We start from the raw sequence: 22,634 nt of genomic DNA, 5'->3' as shown, positions 1-22,634 counted from the left end.
TGTCAGTTCCATTAGGCTTCAAGTCAGAACAAACTTCATTTGATTACTAAGTATAAAAGAGAAATACTTTGTGATTTGATATCATGTAAATGTTTTTTAGTGAAGATCTGGAAAGTTGGATTTTAGAATGGTATAAGAGCTTTCTGATTTTATTCTGTTTCCAGAAAAGGGGGAAATGCCTATAGACTGCTGTCCATTAGCCAGACACATGGGACCTCTTCCATTGTAAATAAAGGCAAAATAATCTGGCTACCAAGGAGAAGGGCTGGAACCTGAGAATGTCCTCAGGAAAATCATTATAAAAATACATTTCCTTGATTCTGTTCCCTATGCTTTGCCTTATAACTATTTCCTCCTTCAGGGCTCTAACTCTGATTTGGGAAAACAGTCTTACAGCACCAAGCAATGTGGGTATAAGTTCATGCCAAAAAGGAAACTCACATTCTCTTGGAGTTATAAAAGCCAAACTCCAATCCCTAATTGGAAACTACAACAAGAAAAGTATAAGGAATGTAGGAACATATATTCGGGATGTCAGCATTTAAAGTAACCTTTTATTAAAAAGATGGGCTCTAAACTAGCATTCCCAGTTTGAGAAGGTAGGTGGCAGTCAGGAAAACATAGAAATAGAGAGGAAGGACAAGAGAGTGGAAGATAAATATCTGGGGGATTCTAAATGTAATAAAGGAAAAATGGAAAGTATCCTGGCAGGAAAGTTCTGTAATCATTTATCTGAGGTTGACATTCATAGTGTCTAGGAAAGTGTCAGGAATAGAAAAGGTAGTTTTATTTGGAAATCAAAAATGTTTCATTAAAATGGGATGTTTGTAATGGTAACTTTGTTATCTGCCAAGAAGATGAATATTGAAACTGAGTTTCAGTAATAAGTGGCTCACTTTGTGGGGTAGGAGGTGTGAGTTTGAAGCCTAACTTGGCCTCGTATAACTGTGACAGCTTCCGTTAATCATCTGCTTCCTTGGTTGTAAAATGAAAACATATTCAAGTCCTTGGATAGGGTTAACCACACAACTGTCATCCCTTTGTGGCATTCTAATCAGTGGAGAAAATAGAATCAGGCCAAGCTTTGCATTATGAAGAAAAGACAAAAGTTATGGAGTAAATTAGAAAATGGTAAGTAGGATATACTTGAGAGAAGCAATCCTCTAACTCCCAGTTTTTAGTTTCTTATATGGAGTCATATAGATGTTGAACTGCGCAACTGGGACCAATAGGCCATCTGCTGGAGTTTGGAAACCATTTACTAAGAGTTTAATTGGCTTCAAGGGTTTTGACCAATTGCTCTCAAGGCTAGTGGTTGCACAAGGTCCTGTGCACCTGCTCACATCCATCTGCTTATCTTCTTCCTCTGAGAGTATGGAGTAGGCACTGGGGGGTAAGAAGAGTTGTGTAGAGGCAGGATAGACATAATTAGTTGAGTCTACTGCAACTCATTGCTTGTATTGAGACAGTTGGTTGTCTGCCAACTGCAAACAAGAGGGACCTCTTAGGATGCTGCCTTAGAATCTTAATGGTATTTTCATCCGATTACAAAACATTGATTGCTACTAGCTCTATGCTTTCTTGCAGTAGAAAAATGCCTTTCTTTTATATAACCTGGCAAAAATGATGGTCTTTCAGCATCACAAACACTCAGAGACTGGTTTTTGCAAAAGTTTTTTCATGGAAATTATGAATAGCTTGCAGTTTGAATTCCTGGACAGGTTAATGTACAAGTAGCATAAAGTGAGGAAGGATATGGAGAAAGCTCTGTGTGGCATGGGTCTCTGCTACAGTTAATGGGAGGTCACTGTCCTTCATGAAGTCCTTCTGCTGTAGGAAGAAACTTTGCTTTGAGAGCTTTGAAACACTGTTCTCTTCAGAAGGGGGGGGGGGGGGTCTTCTCATGTCACCTTTAAGATCTGACACTTGGAAAAGCATTGATGACAGACATTTGAGGGAAAAAATAACCAGTAGAGACCTTTGAAGATGGAAAGGAAGAAAGACTAACTGAGATAATGATGACAAATGTTTATTTGATCTTTTTACTTTAAGAATCTATAGTCTTTGTAATGTTTTGTCCCTTAACCTCATGCAAGTCTTAAAGTAATCTTCTTAACTTTTCCTGGTCTTTGCTCTAGAGGGCTCTTAACTTGCCTACTGCAATAGCACTATCTATCTTGGGACGTTTATTTTCTGTGCACTTGGTTAATATATCCTATCTATTACAATGAACTCTCATTCTAGAACACAAAAATAATTGGTACCATAAATTTCAACAGTAGCCTCTCTCTCTCTCTCTCTTTTTGAAAAGAATATGTCTGCTCAGACTCTCTTTATGGACAGAACACTTTAATAAACAAATGCTTGTCTTGCACATTTACCATTGCCTATTTATTTTCTTATATAAAATAATGAATTGAGTATAACTTTACTTGGTTTTGATAGGGCATGTTTATCTAAGTTATAAAGTGCAAAAAAAAAAAAGCTGGGTGATAAATCAGCAAAGACGCAGCCCTTTAAGGGGGAATTTCTTTGGCATTCAAATATTTTTCCCCTGGTTCTGTGAGTTATAATTTGAAAAATAGAAGAACAGTCATTGACCTTTTTAAATGAAATTACCATAAATATTTTTAAATGTATCAATTAAACACTATTACTTTAGTCACATCTTTTCAGAGGTGGTAGTTTGTTGAATAACACAGGAATGAATAATACAGACTAAATTAAAAGCAAAAAATAATATGCCAGGTAAACAGAGGAAAGTTTATTTTCCAGGTTACTGTATGTCGTGACTGTATTTTCAAAGTCGTATTTATTTAGGACTCATAAACTCCGTTGGATTTTTTTTTTTTTTCATGAAATTGCATATGCAGCTGTATGCACAGTGAAGTGATTCCCAGGACTCGGTCCTATGTAAATGGCTCTTTTCTCTCACCCAGATGCCAGGCTCCCAGCAAAAGCAAAGTAGTATACACAGATAAGAAAATCAATGTTGGTGGAGTATTTTGTGAGACATACAGAACTTTTATTGTAAACTTCAAATTTCTGTATATTTATGTGAAGAGCACAAGGGTTTCAAAGCTTGGAAAGTAAAGGTTCTTCCTACAGCCAGTTTGTGTGTTAGCTGGAATTTTGCACTTCACATTCTTGAAACAGTAGGGCACTGTATGAATATAAGTCTTACCTAATTAGACATCTCCTTTTGGTTACATATTAGCTTCCCATTTCAAATATCTACTAAGTTCAATGTTTGCAATGGCATGGCTTCACAGAAAATGTTCAATAAATGCATGTTGAAATGTTTGTTGCATTTGCTGATAAACCATATTGATGAGAGCTAAGTCTCCAGCCGTGGACTCTGCCAGTTTAACAGGGGTCCTGGGGCTCTAGGCTGGACTTTGAGTGATCTGCATGTAAGAGATGAGTAGCTTATGTATGTTTAAATATCTCCATGGGGCTACTTTACCTACACAGGTATTAAAGAGTTCTTCACCTCTCTGACTTCTTTCTCCCACCTACTTTAAAAAGGAATTTGAAATGGTTCTCAAAAAAATCATAACTGTTGCAATCAGGGTTTAAAATTTTGGTCAAGTAAGAATTCTGGGAAGATGAGGAAACACTTACTCCAAGAGGTATGCATTGCTGGGAAACAGCTCTGAGTTTAAGAGCAATCAAGGCAGGGAGAGAGATATTGAAAGTAATTCTTTCCTAACTGTGACTGGATATGGAGGCAATACCAAGTTTCATAGCAGGTCTTCAGAGCAATCATGAACAAAATTATTCATAAACAGATCTCACAGGACAACCAGTGGATGGCTGAGCCTTCATAACAACTGTCAATTTTCATTTATAGAATCAATAAACTAAGAATTATAGTTTTGCAGAAAATAAAATTTAGACATCTTGTCATTAGCTGTGAATTTGAGTGTGGCTTGTTAGAAAGCACATATGTCATGAAGTCTAGAAACTGACTTTGAAGCCCACTTCCCATACCCTGTGACTTTGAGCAAATATCTTGAAATTTATAGGCTTCGGTTTCTTTTTTCATAAATGTTGAAGTTAAACTAAATACTCTCAAAGGCTCCTGTGAAAATGTCATTTTCTGATTTGTCATTTACTCATCTCTGTTCTCCCCGTAAGTTTTATTTATGGCCAGGTATGCCAGTCTGTTTCACTACTATTATTTTATTACTATAATTATTTTCTTTCATTTATTCAACCAACAGATATTTATTGAATAGTAACGTATTATCCACTGTAGTATGGCCTACAGACACCACAGAGGATACAAAAATACAGATATCAGGGTGTTGCATTACACAGACTTTGTACTAAATGAGTACTGTCATCAGTGAAACATCCAAACGTTTTTATTTTGCTATTATTGAAATAATATGATTTTTCTGAAGGTGAAAGTCTTTATGTTTCCAAAAACATAATAAAAAACTCTTTGAGATCGTTAGGCCTTTGTATGTGTGTGACAGACAAAACCCTCATGTAGAACGGATCCCCATTAAACAACCTAGTCTTTTCCTTACGGGACTCTGATGGGTGTAGCTGTGACCTAACTGGTTCCCGTGATGCCTATAGTTTTGGGGGCTGTGGTCAACACTATTCCCTACCACTCCCCGCAACCTTGGCTGCCTGATAAGGGCTGTGCTTCTAGTGGTGGAGAAAATAGCGTCTGCTGTCTGTCTCAGCAAACCTTTGATGTGACTTTAACTTACCAAACATTTATTGAGTGTGTATATATATATTACGTATAACAAGATAACAGTGTAACTATGAGGGTAGTCTCTACCTGAAGTTAATTACTTATAGAAGGTGTACTTTGACAATATTTACACATATACATTACTGTACTGAATACTTTGATGTTCGTGATCTCAGAAGGGGAAACTCTTATAAGTAGATGAGGCCAACACCTGTTTTGTTCACTGTGGCACCCTCAACAACCACTTCAGTACCTGGCATGTAATCAGACCACATTCTTCTGTAATACTATAACAACTGTTATTCCATACTTAATTTTTATATATCTTTTTCCCACTCTAGACTGCAAATCCCTTGGGAGTAAGAACCGAATCTTGTCTTACTCATCATAGTGTCCACAACAACCAGAAATTGTTGACACAAAGTTGATAAGCACTAAATAATTTTGAATGAGAGAATGTAGTTAGGAGAGGTGTTTTGTAGAGAGAACAAGAACTATGGCTCAGAAACAAGGCTTTTTTTGTGGGGCTTAATATAATACAAACACGCTACAAAGGAGCTCCAGCCTCACCCTGCTTCCAGAACTAGAGATCTCTTGATACTGGTATCTCTTAGAAACTTCTAGTCCTCTACCATGCTTCTCCCAAACCCCAGTAATTCCCCAGAAACAACAAGTCTTCCCTAAAACAAGGTCTAATAGGCTTCTCAGGATGGGGAATGAGTACAAGGGCTCAAAAACGACAGGACAACTCTGACACCCTAGACCTCAGCTCTGCATCTGACTTCTGTATCCTTTGGTGAGACAATATGAAATGCCGCTTTAGAGAGTAAGAGAAGGCTGCAGGTCTTGTCATTCCCAAACTATTTGCTTTAAATCTTCAGTGTTGGGATAGTCAATTTAGCCGTTAATTTGACTGGAGAACTAAGGAAAATTACCCCAGGGCCGCCGCTACCATTGATGAGTGCCAATCACTGTGTCAGATATTGTAGGTATAGTTATGTTGCTAACAGTTTCATTTTAGAGATAAACACTCAAAGCTCAACAAGGCTAATGGCACTAGTAAGCTGGCACGGTCCATACTGATCCCCGTGCCTCCAAGCCCATGGTCTCCATCGGCCAGTGCTGCACAACTGCACTATTGGAACTCAGAGTCCCCTCCGCATAGCCACTTCTATCTTCCTGACCCACAAATGACATGCCTTCTTTAGAGACCTCGATTCTCCTAGAATCTCCAAGTCCTGAATCTCTAGCACACATTTAGAAAATGCATGGAGCAAGGACTTCCAAGGTATCTAAAGGGAAACTCTATCCGAAAGAAAGGAAGTCTTTGGAGAGAACAAAGAAACTGGGACCATAGGTCTAAAAAATGTGTTTTCAGGTCTGTTGATGCTGTCTCTTCTTTTTATAGACTTAATACGTGTGTTATTTCAGATAAGTCACTTAATAGCTGACTCTCAATTTAATCACCTCTTAAAGGAAAATAAATATTTTCCCTAGGCAACCCATTCACAAGGACAACAGAAGATAATATGTGTGGCGTGCTTTATAAACCGTAAGGTCGTGTGGACGTCAGACGTTCTTGTTATCACATAGCTCTAGATGAGCTGATTAAAACTTAACTCTGCGAGAGAATGTTTAAATCCATGAGAGTGAAATTTTGGATTTACCCAGGAGTCTAATTCTTTTACAATGGGCTTAGGAACACTTTTCCTTTCTCTTTCCCCATGAATGTGTATGACCGTGAAGTTCCTCTTTATAGGTCACTTCACTGTAGAGCCAATCTAACTTCTATGTATCCTGTTCTGTCTTCCACAAGACATGTCCTTAGTCCTTACTGCTTCACCATCCAGGACCTTACATTTGCAGAGGTCTCAAGGGAGGTGCAAAGAATGCAGTTACACTGTCTGCCCCTGCACTCGCCAACGGGACTGACCACTGATTTTTCTGGATAAATGCCTCTCCTACCTTTGCTGCTCTATAAATATTTTTCTTACAGAGAAACATCTTAGCAGAGAGAGGAGGGCTATTGTATTCAGGTTCAAGATACTTTAGATTGCTTTGTGTGTTTTAGTGACTCCACAGCTAAATTCTATGCTCTCTGAATTTAAGAACTGTATTTCTATTTAATTCACACACAAAGACTGCTATAGATAAAAAACTGTAAATGCTTGGCCAAGAGAAGAGGTGTTTAGGAAGATATGATTGCTGTCAGAGGAGCTCATCTTTAGCCCTTAAATTAGAATTTACTCGGTTCCTTTGTTTTCCAATACTTGTGTTACATTGGAGTAAATATACCATGCAATTTCGCTGTATATTAGGAAGTATTTTCCAAATTGAAAATTCAGTTATATCTTGAAGATTTTAGACTTCATTGCATTTTAATGGAAATACAATCACTTATTTGATGTCTCCATTCTAATTCCATTTTTACATTTCAGGGTCAGTTAAACTGATCTTTATCCAGATGGTAAATGACATTTGAAGATGACATTTAAAGATGTCATTTAGCTTCTCTCCTGACATTTTCCATTTTATGCTTATATATTTCACTTAATGGGGTCATTTATATTCAGCGTGATTCAACTCAGAACTGCTTAAAATTAAAAATTCAAAGTATTCTATATTCATCTGCTGGCTAGCTCAGTTATTTCCAATTTGTCTAGCCAATTAATCATGGTGGTAAGTGGTTAATAAAATTAACTACATTATTTTTTCTTTCCTTCACAAAGTAAGCGTTCTTACCATTACATTGGCCAGCAACCTTGAATAATAGCAGAAATAACTAGACAGCCCAATTGATTATTATATTCAAGTGCATAACGAGTGGCTAATATGTTGGTATGTGGTTGTATCCACCATGCCCTTGCATATAGAAGAAAAGATTTTCATTGAACTTTATCAAATGGTAGCCACCTGTGTGTATTCAAGAGGATCTGTTTTATGTAAAGTATTGTTTTTCAATGATAAAATACAGCTTTCAGGTTCATTTCTTTAGAGACATGGCTACATTTAAAATAGAATAATTATGTTCTACAATGATTTGGAAGGTAGTTATTCTGTTATTACTTCCACTAGTATTAACCCTAAGGGTTTTTTGAGGTTTTTTTTTTTTTTTTTTTTTTTTTTTTGGTAATACATGTATGATTCTCCATTTTCTCAACTACTAAAATCAAGAATAAAATAAGGAATTAAGAGTTATTTCAGTTAGCCCAACCCCTTGGATTACTGTCTGATCTTTGTTAACATAGGATTATAAGATAAGATTGTTACTATTATTTATTGTTACAGTATATAGTTTGAATTTAAAGAATGTCTTTTGCTTCGTATGTAATTCAAACAATATACATTCAGTTTCAATACTTAACTATCAATGATTTTAAACTACAACTAAATTTCTGAAACCTCAGTTTTAAATAATCTTTAATTGATTAGGTAATGATCTTGAATTTTTTTTTTAAACAGGAAAAGTTTGTAGAGGTTATACTTTTTCTGAGTTTTTGTACTTTTGAAAAGAGCCTTTGTACTTTTGACCTCACACAGGAATGACAAGATGGCATTACTGAGTCAAAATTTTTTCTTTTCACATCATATACTCTGCTCCATTATCTTCTAGCATTTGTTTTGGAGTGAAGAAATATGAGACTAGTCTGACGTTGATTCCTTTGTGGGTCAGATTGTTTCCTCTCTACATATTTATGGATATTTTGTCTTTACCCTTTCTATCAATCAGGATCCTCCAGTAGATGGATCATGTAAATAAGATTACTCACAGTGGTGTGGGCAGGATTAAGGGAACATGCTCTTAATTTGGGCCGGTGAGGCATTCAGAGAAGACTGGCAACACATAGAAACCATCACCACCTCTAGATATAAAAATGCTGCCAAGGAAATGATGTTACAGGGGCTGGCGTAAGCTGGAACTGTGGAGGAGGGGCTACCCGGTGGGAGTTGTCCTCTGGAGGGTTCTCAGCAAGATATGGTGTTGACAAAGTGAGGGAGTGAGGAGAGATACTGTGAACTATCTCTCCTCCTACCCTCATTGCTCAGCATTTCTGCCAGTGCCTTCTATTGGCCAAACTCAACCAGAAGGCATGTGGCAGGGAAGAGAGCCTGGGCAGAAATATATGCAGAGGGCAGCCTCCTGAAGCACAGAGCAGGACAGAGAAGGGGCAAGAATGAGTCTGGATAGCTAAGGAGAATAACCAGTTCAAAATTATTGCCGGGACATATCTAGGTAATGGTCTTTGTGGACTCTTTAATCTGAAAATTAACATTTATTAATTATCTCAGAGGAGCGTTCGTGTAGTATAGGCTTGTCAATCACACATACTCTATTTTCTCTCCTTCACATTTTCTTCACTTTGTGCCCCTTATGACTATCTTCTCATCCATTCACCTTCTTTTTGTCCTTTTAACCTGTGTCCTTGGACAATTTCTCAAGTTTGTTCTCAGTATCAGGGAGTTTATTTTCTGGTATGTCAGTCGTGCTGTTTGAAGACTCCAGTGCAAAATTTGATTCTTGCATTGAAGCTGAGTGTTCTCTGTGAGGTTTCTTATTCCCAACACCTTCCTATTTTTCAGATCTTAATCTCCCCTATCATCTTCTACTTTTAGTTTATAGAGGCCATGTTCATTATCTTATTAAGGATACAATATTCCTAAAGCTATCTTCTGTTTTCCAGAGTAGTTTTTAGACATATACTTTTTGGGTTTTTTCCCCCCTTTCTCTTTAACTGAATACCTTTCTCTCACCTTCCCCAATATATTTTATTGCATTCAGCTTTATTGAAATGTAACTTACATACCATAAATTCATTTTAGGTATAGAATTTAATGCTTTTTAGCAAATGTGCAGGGTTGTGGAACCATCTCCATAATACAATTTTAGAACATTTCTATTGCTCCCAAAAAGATCTATAGTGCTCACTTGCAGTCACCTCCTGTTCTCACTCCTAACCGCAATCAAGCACTAATCTGTTTTCTAAATCTATAGCCTTGTATTCTCTGAATATTTCATACAACTGTAATCATACAAGTTTTGGCCTTTTGCATCTGGCTTCTTTCACTTAGCCTAATGTTTTTTAGGCTTACACATACCTTGTAATGTATATCAGTACTTTATTCCTTTTTTATTTCCAAATAATATTTGAATATACATGTATACATACACCACATTTTGTTTATCCATTCATCAGTCGATGGACATTAGTTTTTTCCCCCCATTTTTATGAATAATGCTACTGTGAACATTCACATAAAAGTTTTTGTGTGGACCTGTGTTTTGGTTTCTCTTGGGTAGGTATCTAAGAGAATTTATGGGTCATACTATGCAGTTACGCTTAACTTTTTAAAGAAACTGCCAAACTGTTTTCCAAAGTGGCTGCATCATTTTACATTCTTACCAGCAAAGGAGGAGGGTTCAATTTGTCAACACCCTGGCCAACTTTTATTGTCTATCTTTTTTATTACAGCTCTTCTTTTGAGGTTTATTTATGTGGCATGTCATTGTGGCTTAAATTTGTGTTTCTCTAATAATGTTGAACATCTTTTCCTGTGCTTATGTTCCATTCATGTATCATCTTTTGTGTAATATCCATTCAATTTTTGGTTCATTTTAGTTGGATTGTTTGTCTACTTATTCTTGAGTTTTAATATAAACTTCATATATTCTGGATACAAGTCTTTTATCAGATGTGTGATTTGCAATGTTTTCTGTGTCGCTTGTCTTGTCACTTTCTTTATGATGCCATCTGCAGTGCAAAAGGTTTTTATTTTGATGAAGTCCAACTTATGAATGTTTTTCTTATATCACTTATGCTTTTCATGTTATATCTAAGAAATCTCTGTCTAACCTGCAGGAAAATGACTACTGTTTTTCTAAGAGTTTTACTACTTTTGGCTATTACATTCAGGCCTATGATCCATTTTGAGTTAACTCCTGTGTATGGTGTGAGTTAGGCATCTGAATTCATCTTTTTGCATGCGGATCTCCAATCGCCCCAGCACCGTTTGTTGAAAGATCCTTTCTCCACTGAAATGCCTTTGTCCAATGCACTTTTATCTCTTTGTCCACTTCTTTTTCCTTTTAGAAAATATCGTTGAATGTCAAACTTTCTTTGTAAATTCAGTGTTGGCTCCAGATACTCACTGTGCAATTTTTGCTTCGTTCCTCTCACTGCTCGCTTTCAGACCCAGAGCTATAGCACAACTTGATATGCACAGCCCTAAACCCAACGTCCGATGGCTGGTAGACATCTATCTAGTTCTGGCCTTTTCTGAAGGAATATGAGAAATTCTACTACTGTAGCGCTCAGGCATGTTATGAGGAAAATTTGAATCTTAGAAAAATTTGAAGCATCTTGTAGTTGTTCTTTTCTTACCTTTAGTATGTGAAAAATAACAAACCCCAATTTGGGTGTTCCCAAGGCTTTTCTGCCTGTGTTTCTACCCGTGAAGCCCTGAGTAGGAAAAGAATGTATCTGGGGCGCCTGGGTGGCTCAGTTGGTTGGGCGGCTGACCTCAGCTCAGGTCATGACCTCTTGGTCCATGAGTTCGAGCCCCGAGTTGGGCTCTGTGCTGACAGCTTGGAGCCTGGAGCCTGCTTCAGGTTCTGTGTCTCCCTGTCTCTCTGCATCTCCCCCACTCGCACTCTGTCTCTCTCTCAAAAAAAAAAAAAAAATAAATAAACATTATTTAAAAAAAAAAAAAAAAGAAAAAATATATCTAATGATTCATTGCCCAATTAATCATCTAGCTCTTTCCCTGCTAGAGTATTGGAATATTGCAGTTTTAACAGCCTGAGAGCTGCTGATTGCAAATGAGCCGAGCTCTTTCTCCAGATACATGATAAAGCAGTACCTATGCAATATCTATGCATGTGCTGGGGCAAGTAGGGTTGGGATATAGAAGTGCTGGCTGGCTAGTTGTCTGTTTTTTAATAACTTTTTTGAGGCATGTTTGTTACATGTCATATAATCATGGTTTTTACATGTCATATAATCAAACCATTCCAACTATGCAATTCAGTGATCTTTAAGTAAATTTTCCAAGGCATGCAATTACTACAATAAATTAGTTTTAGAACATTTTCATTACCTCATAATATCTCTCATACCCACTTACTGTTAAACCCCATCCTTCCCTCCCTCTTGCGACTCCAGACAACCGTGAATCTGCTTCCTGTATCTATTGATTTGCCCTTTCTAGACATTTCATATAAATGGAATCATACAATATATGCCTATTACATCTGGCTTTCACTTCATGTAATGTTTTTGAGATTCATCCATGTCATATCATGTATCAGTAGTTCATTCCTCTTTACTTTTTAAAGTTTATTTACTTACTTTGAGGGAGAGACAGAGGGTGTGAGACAGAGAGAAAGGTAAGGGCAGAGAGAGAGGGAGACAGAGAATCACAAGCAGCCTCCGCACTATCAGCACAGAGCCTGATGTGGGGCTCGAACTCAAAACTGTGAGATCATGACCTGAGCAGAAACCAAGAGTCCGACGCTTAACTGACTGAGCCACCCAGATGTACCATTCCTTTTTAAAAAAATTGGCTGAATAGTATTGTATTGTATGGACACCATATTTTATTTATCCATTCACCAGTAGGTGCACATTTGGGTTGAGCTATTATGAATAATGCTTCTAGAATATTCTTGTGTAAATCCTTATGTGAATACAAGTTTTCATTCCTCTTGGGTATATACCTGAAAGTGGAATTGCTGAGTCATATGGCAAACTTGTGTTTAACCTTTTAAGAAACAGGGATGTTTGGTTTTGATTGGTCTGCATTTCCAGTTCTGTTTCAGACAGTAAAGATTACACATAGATACATTATGTTTCTTTGTTGAATTCCACTGATGCTACTGTTGAAGGAAATTTTTCTCAGATTCTGGAAAATGCTTGACTGTTAACCTCAGTTACCAGTGTTACTGCATCTATATTTTTATCTTTGTGTTCAAGTGTATCTTAGTAGAGAGAAAGTGATAAATGTGTGTTATATTTGGCCAAAATTCTTTTTTTTATTGTTGTATTTATTTTTGAGAGAGAGAGAGAGAGAGAGAGATAGAGAGGGAAGAGGAGGGTCTGAAGTAGACCCCATGCTGACAGCAGATAGCACGATGTGGGGCTCAAACCCATGGGCTTGAACCCATGAACCCCAAGATCGTGAACTGAGCCAAAGTCAGCCACTTAACCAACTGAGCCACCCAGGCACCCTTATATTCACCCTAAATTCTTTCTAATTGACCAGCAATGTAAATGGTAAGTTTTCTTTAAAAAATAATACCTGGGGGAGCACTTAGTCTGTTAAGCATCCGCCTGTGGCTCAGGTCATGATCTCACAGTTCGTGGGTTCAAGCCCCGCATTGGGCTCTGTGCTGACAGCTCGGAGCCTGGAGCCTGCTTTGGATTCTGTGTCTCCCTCTCTCTCTCTGCCCCTCCCCAACTTGTGCTGTCTCTCTCTGTCAAAACTAAAGAAATAAACATGAGAAAAAAGAAAGTTAAAAAATAATAATACCTTAAGAAATGAATCTGGTTCATCTGTGATTCTTATCCATAACTTCCTTAATATATGGAATATTTTATTTTTATTCCATTTATATCTCATGCTCTTCTGTTCATGCGTGTATTCCCCCTAGGTAGGTACTTATTTATTATTTATAAAGGCACTACTGTGTGTGTAGCTGTTAAGTTGTTCTCATGTCTAAAAAAGATGCATGTCCACATGTTGTATATCCTTTAGGATTGTATCAAGGGACTAAGTAGATTTACTTAGCCTAGAGTATGATCCTTGTTTTTGTTCAAATTCAAATTTCAGAAATCTAGTGATTGTCCATTTATTTCAAAATTACTTTAAAATGAACTAATTTGGTCAAATACAATACAGTTCCAAAGGATATTACAGTACCTCTTAATATGAAGTAAAAGCAGATTGTAACATTTCAATGAGTATGTGTTCTCTAGTGATGTCTATAACAGGTTTCAAATTGTATGGTATATAGATAGAAGTTGCAGAGATTCTGTTTGTCCCTGTGTTTTATAATCCACTGAGCAGTGTTTAAGATATGCTGAAATTCCTTCCAGGACCTAAAACACATACGTATATACACATGTATGTTCCAACACATATATACATATATTCACATATGCACATAGACATGCACACATACTCATACTCGTTTGCTCTATGAATGTGAACATACACATAAACACAAAACACACTCCATGGATGTATTATTTGATTTTAAGAGCTTGGGTTCAGTTTTTTCCTATATCTATTGATTTGCCTTTCCTAGGCATTTCATATAAATGGAATCTTACAATATATGTCTATTATGTCTGGCTTCGGATGAAGCTTTTTAAAACATACTCTGTGGTTTTTTTTATTAAACCAATTACTTCTGCCCTTACTTTCTCTGTCCTTAAAAATGGAAAAGGTCCAGTCCCAGAAATAGTTCATTGTCACTGAATTAAACCATGGAAACAAGACTTTTCTTTTAATCAATTTAAGAGTTGCAGAGAAAACTCTTGTAATCATACTTTATTCATGATTTTTATTTTCTTGGCACATCAGAGAGACTATAAAGACTGTGATTGTCATGCTTTAGTCATAAATATTTTCATGTTTTCATAAATTCGTTAAAAGAAATTAACTCAGTCTTTTTTTTAAACTTAGTCTTTCTTCTTATGCCATTTGTTTTCACATTATTTCAACTATGTCATAAATACCTATTATACTCTAAAGCATATCTAAGTGGAATCCTCCTTAGTAGCAATCAAGAAAGATACAGGCAGGGGCGCCTGGGTGGTTCAGTCGAGTTAAGCGGCCCACTTCGGCTCAGGTCATGATCTCGCGGTCCGTGAGTTCGAGCCCTGCGTCGGGCTCTGTGCTGACACCTCAGAGCCTGGAGCCTGTTTCAGATTCAGATTCTCCCTCTCTCTGACCCTCCCCCGTTCATGCTCTGTCTCTCTCTGTCTCAAAAATAAATAAACGTTAAACAAAATTAAAAAAAAAGATACAGGCAAAGACAATCAGAATGATGTCGACATAAGAGAGTGCATATTAATAAGATGAAATTTATATGAATAAATGTGGAGGTCCTATAATGTGATTTTTTTTTTTAATTTACACAAATACAAAAGGATAGAAATATAGCTATTTACACAAAAAGAGGCGAAGGGAGTTTCATTGACCAAAAGCTATATGTGAGACCATGTCATATGATGAATGCTTAAAAGAACTGGGGAGTGGGGAGCCTGGGTGGTTCAGGGTTAAGCGTCCAACTTTGGCTCAGGTCATGATCTCGTGGTTTGTGGGTTCGAGCCCCACATGGGACTCTGTGCTGACAGCTCAGAGTCAGGAGCCTACTTTAGATTCTGTGACTCCCTGTCTCTCTGCCCCTCCCCCGCTCGCACTCTGTCTCTCAAAAAAAAAAAAAAAAAACATGAAGAAAGAAGAACTGGAGAGTGTGTTTATATATGTATATGTATATATATATATATACATGTATATATGTGTGTGTATATGTATGTATATACATGCAGTATTTATGTATGTATATATATATACACATACATAGATACATACACACACACAGACACACACAGAGTAAAATCTTGGATTGCAAGTAACTTGTTCTGCGAGTGTTCTGCAACTAGCAAACATTTCTAATAAATTTTAACTTGATAAACGAGCCATGTCTTTCAATATGAGTAGTACATGAGGCCAAACATCACATGATCACAACTGAACCAATGGTTCTTGAAATTCACTTTGATATACAAGTGCTTTGGATTACAAGCATGTTTCTGGAATGAATTATGCTCGCACACCAAGGTTTTACTGAATATGTATAACCTGAAGAAGAAAATACTTGACATGTGATCACTCTCTTCTAATGTTTGAGGGGATTTAATATAGAAGGAAAGGTAGATTTATTCTTTGAATCACTTTAAGTGATTTTTAAGTAGATTTGGGATCAAAATACAGACATTTTATCCATCAGAGCCATTTGTAAAGGGATTGGGTGACTTGCCACATGTAGAAGCCCAGCTCCTGGAAAAGCACAAGAAAAGACTAGGTGGTATATAAAGGATTCCTGTAGGATGCTGAATGGAAGATAGCTTTTCTTAGTCACCTTTCACATATGTGACGTTAGTGGTCCAGGTCCACTGCCACTGGAGGGCCAAGCAGGTTATATAAATGAGGGAAGCTGCTTTGTTAAGAGTGATGGAGCAAACTGGATATTGTATGTCTTAGTATTTAGTTCCAACCCGAGGATGTCATGCCATAATCAGACCTAACTTTACCAGACCTTCAGATTTTTCAAGCACAACTGGAGATCTTGATTTTTAAAATGTAAATTGTCCACATTTTAAAAATTGGCAACTAATTCCAAAATTTTTAAGGCACAACTATGGGCTGTCACCTTTTAACCTAGTGTAGGAATTATTCCATAAATTTACATCTGCTCCTTTTCAGTACATTTCAGGAATGATGGAGAATTCTGACCTTTAAAATTTCATCATAAAATATCTTAAATGTGTAGAAAGAATCATTTTAAAGTACCTAAGTACTCACCCCTTAGCATCCTGCCACTTCAGTGGCAATTGTAATGCACTTTCTGCATATTTCTCACAAGATTCTGAACAAAATCTTCTGTATTAATAAGGTAGAAGCTATTGAGATGCCATATAAAAAAGAGAGGACAGGGGCGCCTGGGTGGCTCAGTCGGTTAAGCGTCCGACTTCAGCTCAGGTCACGATCTCGCGGTCCGTGAGTTCAAGCCCCGCGTCGGGCTCTGGGCTGATGGCTCAGAGCCTGGAGCCTGCTTCTGATTCTGTGTCTCCCTCTCTCTCTGCCCCTCCCCCATTCATGCTCTGTCTCTCTCTGTCTCAAAAATAAATAAAACGTTAAAAAAAAAAAAAAAGAGAGGACAAATCATCATTTCAACTTATAAATGCTGGCTGCAGGTTTCCCCCCTTCGGGCCATTATAGAAAAAGGCCATAAAGACCTGCTACCACTACAGAGCCATAATTTTCTAAATGCATTTTAGCTGCCAAATGCAATGGTGCTTAGAAATCAATTCATGAGCTATAGCAAATTAGAAGTGAATATAAAGCTTTGTATTTGCTGAAGATATTCATAGCTTAGTAAGTATACTAAGTAAGTATACTATATTGTGGATTAAGGGTTTAAGGCATAAAATAATTTTTTAACAAATATTATTTCAAAAGTGATTAACCAGGCTTTCAGATTTAAAAAAATAAACTCAACTCGGAAAGCTTTGTGTCCTAAATCTATTGCTTGTGTGAGACTTTCTGAGGCATTTGCATGGCTCCTATCCAAGTGTAATATATGATACGAATAGCAGAGAAGCATTTATTATTATGTTGTCTGCTTTTTAAAAGCAAGCTGGTCTCACTTTGGGATCAGTTTACTATCATAATTTGGAAGACCCACTAACAACCTATACCCTGCTCCAAAATAGGGTTTCTACAATGATGTGAGAGTTTCTTATATTAGAAACTCTCTTGGGGCGCCTGGGTGGCTCAGTCGGTTGAGCGTCTGACTTCGGCTCAGGTCACGATCTCGTGGCCCATGAGTTCGAGACCCGCGTCGGGGCTCTGTGCTGACTGCTCAGAGCCTGGAGCCTGTTTCAGATTCTGTGTCTCCCTCTCTCTCTGACCCTCCCCCGTTCATGCTCTGTCTCTCTCTGTCTCAAAAATAAATAAACGTTAAAAAAAAAAAAAAAGAAACTCTCTCAACAGTAGCCTTGAGCCCCTTGGGGGTCTTACAGTAGCTCGGAGAATACAAAGACTAAGTCTTCCTAAGGATCCAGGAGTTGTTTTGATCATATGGTATGAAGCACACAATGGATAACAAGCAGTTATTGGTTCTATGCCCAGCGTGGGCTTGAACTCACGACCCTGAGATTAAGGGTTGCGTGCTCTACCGACTGAGCCAGCTAGGTGCCCTTATTGGGTCCAAACCTAACTTTTAAAAGGGATATTTTTCAAAAAAAAGTTTTTTATAAGACCCAACTATTACAATATGAACTCCAGCTTCCTTCCAAGTTCACTTCCTCTGGTTCTATAGTAACCACATCCCATTAAATAATGAACCTCCATCTCTCTCTCTCTCTCTCTCTCTCTCTCTAATATTTCTGGGATTAAATTCAAAATTAATTTTCTGGGATTAAATTCAATATTTTGCTCTTCAAGTTACTGGCTTACCTGAATTTCACTGTACTTACTAATCATGGAAAGTGAGTTCCAATGTAAAAACATTGAAGCGCTATTAGCAAGCAATATGCTAGGAAAAAAGCAGAAGAGTTCCAAAGTAATTATTCGTACCAAACAATGACTTTCATGAAAGAAAGATACTGTGCAGCTCTAGAGCCATTCAAAGCCATGTGGCCCTGAGATAATCCTGATTCTTAAAAAGACAAAAAGATTCAAATGTTTCTCTTTCATTGGTAGCCTGGCTTCCTAGCATGCTCTACAAAGTTCACTCATTAGTATTCCCTAGCAATAAAAAATTTATACAACTCTCTAGTCAACCTGACCTCTGCTGTAGATATCTACCTTAGCACAAAGGGAGAAAGGTGAAGGAGTCAAGGAAAGGAAAACTTAGTGGATTCTTTTACTTAAAAATAAAATAAAGACAAATCTGGCACTGGTTTAAAGTTTTACAGCAAGAAAAGGAGCTTTTCCAGCTTTTAAAAGTGTTCATTTAGGCATTCACTGGAGGTAAAAACATGAACAACAACAACAAGAAAAACACAAGGTTTGGAAGCTTCATAACTCGGAAGATAGGAATGGGCTTGTAGGATAGAAAAGGAGATAACCTCCTGGCAGAAGAAGGTTGATTTATTCCTGCAGAACTGGGGCTCCGCCTCCATGATATACACTTCTGTATGCCAGATCTATCTCTCCACCTCTGTGACACGTACCTCTGTGTCAACATGCAGAAGGGGATCACTATCTTTCCTAAGAATGAAAAGTGCACAGCTTTTTAAATTTATTAGTATCTTATAGGAACAAATTCCGGATTTAAACTGTTGATCAGTTTCCTTTTCTGAATCTTTCAACGTTGTTTCTTGGAATAAATGAATTAATGGTTTCTTTCTTTTACTCTCTTCTCCACTCTGTTCTTTTCTGAATTCTGGTCTTCTTAACTAACAATCATTAGAAATTTGCAAAATCTAATCCTTACGTTACAATTAAGGATTGTCGGGGTACAGCTTCCTTTAAATGCTTTATGTTTCTATTCTGTAAATTGGCTTAAGTAGAAAGTCTTTTAAAATTAAAGTTATTTTTCTTCCCATGCCTGGGAAAGCTATACAAACAAAAGAACAAACAATTTGATAAAACTTTAGTTTTAGTGGAATTGACAGACATATTTAAGAAACCTAGATCTAGGGAAGCACTGTAATGCTATACATCACTTCTCCCTTAAAAGGAAGAATGAAAGCTAAGTTCAAATGGAAAAAATACTTCAGAAATGTGCCGAGACAGACTGTGTAATAAACTTGACTGTTAGGATGAACTTTATTAGCTTTTAACTCCTGTCACACCTTTGGTGCTAATTGAACACCTACTTTTATTAAAAGAAGCATCTGCAGTATAGAACTGAAAGATGACCTTTTATAACAATTTATTTAAAGCTCAGTTTTATTAAAAAATACTTTATGGAATCAAAATATTGTCAAAGGCAGGGGAAAAATAAAAACAAGGAAAGTACATTGAGCTTTATTAGTTCCTGTGTTTGATAATCCACTTCTACTCTTTTTCTTGACCTTTTACATGGGCCATTTGCTTTTCTGGAATTTGAATAAGGGATTTTTTTTTCTTTCATAAATATCACCTGGGGCTTTTTCAATTCCAATGGTGAAACATAGTTGATAAACGTATCCACTTTTGCTTTGTAACAAACCATCCCAAAATTTAGTGGCTTACAACAACAGTCATTTATTTCCATAAGTCTATGGTCCTCTGTATGGATTATTGTGGTCTCAGTTGGGTCCTGGCATTGACTTTTGGCCAGCTGACTGTCAGCTCAGAGGCTCTGCCTCTGGAAGTTTGCTGACTATCGTCCAGGTCAGTGGGAATAACTAGGCCATGTGACTCTCTTTCCGTCCAGCAAACTGTTCCACCCAGGCCTATCACATGGGGCAGCGTGTGTCCAAGATACAGTGAGCAGAGTGTGCAAGCGTCTCTTGAGGGTAGCGTCAGCGTCACCTCTCCTACCACATTTTACTCCCGCCGTATTTTATTACTCCAAACAAGTCCCAAGTCCAGCCCTGTTTGAAGAGCCACGGAAAGAGACTCTGCCTCTTAATGGGGCACATTGCAAATGGACTGCCTACTGGAAAGGGAGAAATACAACTAGTTTTGTGAACAGTCTTACGTGGAAAACCTTAATCACTAATGTAAGTCTTAAGTCTAACGTATAATAGACAGTGGTTGCAACCCAAAGGTTAGGTGCCTTTATGCCGGTAATTTCCAGACTATTTTTTGTAAACCCTTGGTGAGTTAGATAACACGGAAAATAACTTAGTTCACATCAGAATATTCACATTGGTGAATATTGGTGAATATTGGTAATATTCACCTTGGTGTTTCTCCAAGGTGAGGAAAAGGGAAAGAGTGGGAGAGTCATTGACTTGGTCCTTCCATGAGTGAGAGCAGAGAAGGCACTTTAGAAAGCAACTTGGAGACCTGGGCTTGAAGCCAAGGCTCTGGAGACTTTGAAGGTCAGCACCAGAAGACAAACTGTGTGAGAGGAGCTGCTGAGTAGAAACCACAAAATCGGCCACAAAACCAAAGAATGTTGGTATCAGGTATCCTTTACAAAATGAATTTCAGAGCCAAAATCTTAATTTTTGACACTGGGGAAAGTGGGATTGGTAAAAATCAAGAAAAATATTAGAGCGCCGTGAAGGTATATCGTATGTCCCATTTTAAATACTTTTCAGCTCATACATTTTTGCTCTTTAGGTTTTTTCTATTGAAAAGTTTTATTTTTATAAGCTTTAAATGGAACTTTGGACTTTTATTTCTTTGTTTTAACCTTCCACCAACTTCTTGGATTCGAATGCTTCGAAAACAAGTGTGTAAGAAACCAGGTCTAAGTGGTCATCTCTGCATTCAGTTGATGCTGTCTGAGCAACTACTTCATACCAGGTATATTTCTTAGAGCCGGAGCTGTAAGGAACAACACACAGTTCCTGCGTGGGTGGAGCTCATGTTGCAGAATGAGGAGATAGGCATGAGTCAAATACACAAGTCAGATGGTGAAAGGAGCTATGGAGAAAAATAAAGCGAGGTTAGGCCGACAAGCAGTGCATGGAGCAAGAGACTAGAGGAGGTATTTTGTATGGAGTTATTTGTTGTTTTGTATGAAATGGTTGGGGAAGGACTCTGATTAGGGACCCCGAAGGAGTTGCTGGGGTGGATATGGGAGTGTAGGAAGGAAGAGTGCTTGTAGGCAGAGGAAAGGCCCCTCTTTGGAGCATGCTTGGCATGTCTGAGGAACCGCAAGGATGTTGGTGACACTAGAGCAAGGAAAGCAGGGGAGGAGAGTGGTGGCAGATGAGGCCGAAGAGCTTGTTTGGAGGAGGTGACGGAGGGTCTGCGTGGAGCAGAACAGTGATTCTCAGAGCACACTGTACTCACCGTGGGAACTTTGGGGAAAAAAAAAAATGCCTGGGCCTAACAGTGAAATATTTTAATTGGTCTTGGTTGAAGTCTGGTGAAGTCTTTTTAAAACATTACCGGGATAAATCCAGTGTGTAATTGAGGTCTCCTGTGCCTTAGTAAAGCATGGCTCTGATACTGAGTGAGATAGAAAACTGCTGGGAGATTTTGCACAGAATGGCATGACCGGATAATCCTAGTTCACTTCTTTCACTCACATTCCTTTTGGGCCCCAAGATCCTGTCTTCGTATAGAGCTTGGGATCCTGCTTCACCCTTTTAAGGGAGATGGTGGAGAATGTTTGTGAGCAAGATCTCTGGGCACTCTTGCCAGTCTTTCATCTGCCAGACTCTCTGGTAGGCATCCAGGATATAATAGGATGGAAGGAGGAGGACTCCTAGAGCCTCTCCTGTTCCCCTTCAAAATGGGATGAAGCCTGTTTTAGTCCATTTCAGCTGCTATAACAAAGCACCACATACTGGGTGGCTTATAAATGACAGAAATTCATTTCTCACAGTTCTGGATCCTGGAAGTCTGATATCAGGATGCCTGCATGGCCAGGTGAGGGCCCTCTTCTAGGTTGCAGACTTGTATGCTCACTGGACAGAAAGGACTGGGGTGCTCTCTGAGTCTCTTTTGGTAAGGGCACTAATCCCATCCATGACCCATCCATCCCCTTATGACCTAAGCACCTCCCAAAGGCCCATCTCCAAATGCCATCACATTGGACATGAGGATTTCAAGATAGGAATTTGGATGGGGGCGAGGGGGGGTGGGTGGGACGTAAACATTCAGACAATAGCAAAGCCAAGTTCCTGCTTCTTTCAGTTTTCCCTCAGTCTTAAATTGGTAATCCCCATTTCTCCTTCCCAATGTTGCCCTAAGTCGCAATATTTATAGGACAACTGTGAGAATCAATGAGTGTGTATGTCACTTCTGGTGACTCCTATGTTAAAAATAGAAAAATACATTGATTGTGTGTAATGTATGTAAACTAGTGCCCCAAGCCCATGCAGCAGTAGTGGAATAGCATAGAGAAGAATATGCTCAGAAATAATATAACCCTGTACTTTTCTTCCTTTGGAGGAACATTGTAACGTCATTGTTCAGAACAAGAGCTCTGAAGCTGGTAACTTACCTCGGGATTCAGCCACTTACTAGCTGATGATTTTTCCTTGGTGTGCTTCAGATAATGGTGCCAAACTCCTAA

The 22,634-nt window shown here is 38.0% G+C and overlaps 1 protein-coding gene across 3 annotated transcripts in view; it reads left to right on the top strand.

Annotated features, from left to right (window-relative positions):
• SOGA3 (SOGA family member 3) overlaps positions 1 to 22,634 on the top strand; it is a 44,850-nt gene that overhangs the window by 9,373 nt on the left and 12,843 nt on the right. The gene's annotated exons all lie outside the window — the stretch shown is intronic.

This window comes from Felis catus, chromosome B2 (genome assembly GCF_018350175.1).
Source record: "Felis catus isolate Fca126 chromosome B2, F.catus_Fca126_mat1.0, whole genome shotgun sequence".
Taxonomy (NCBI): domain Eukaryota; kingdom Metazoa; phylum Chordata; class Mammalia; order Carnivora; family Felidae; genus Felis; species Felis catus.
The sequence above is the reverse complement of the archived record's forward strand: the minus strand, read 5'-3'. Positions and strand labels throughout refer to the sequence as shown.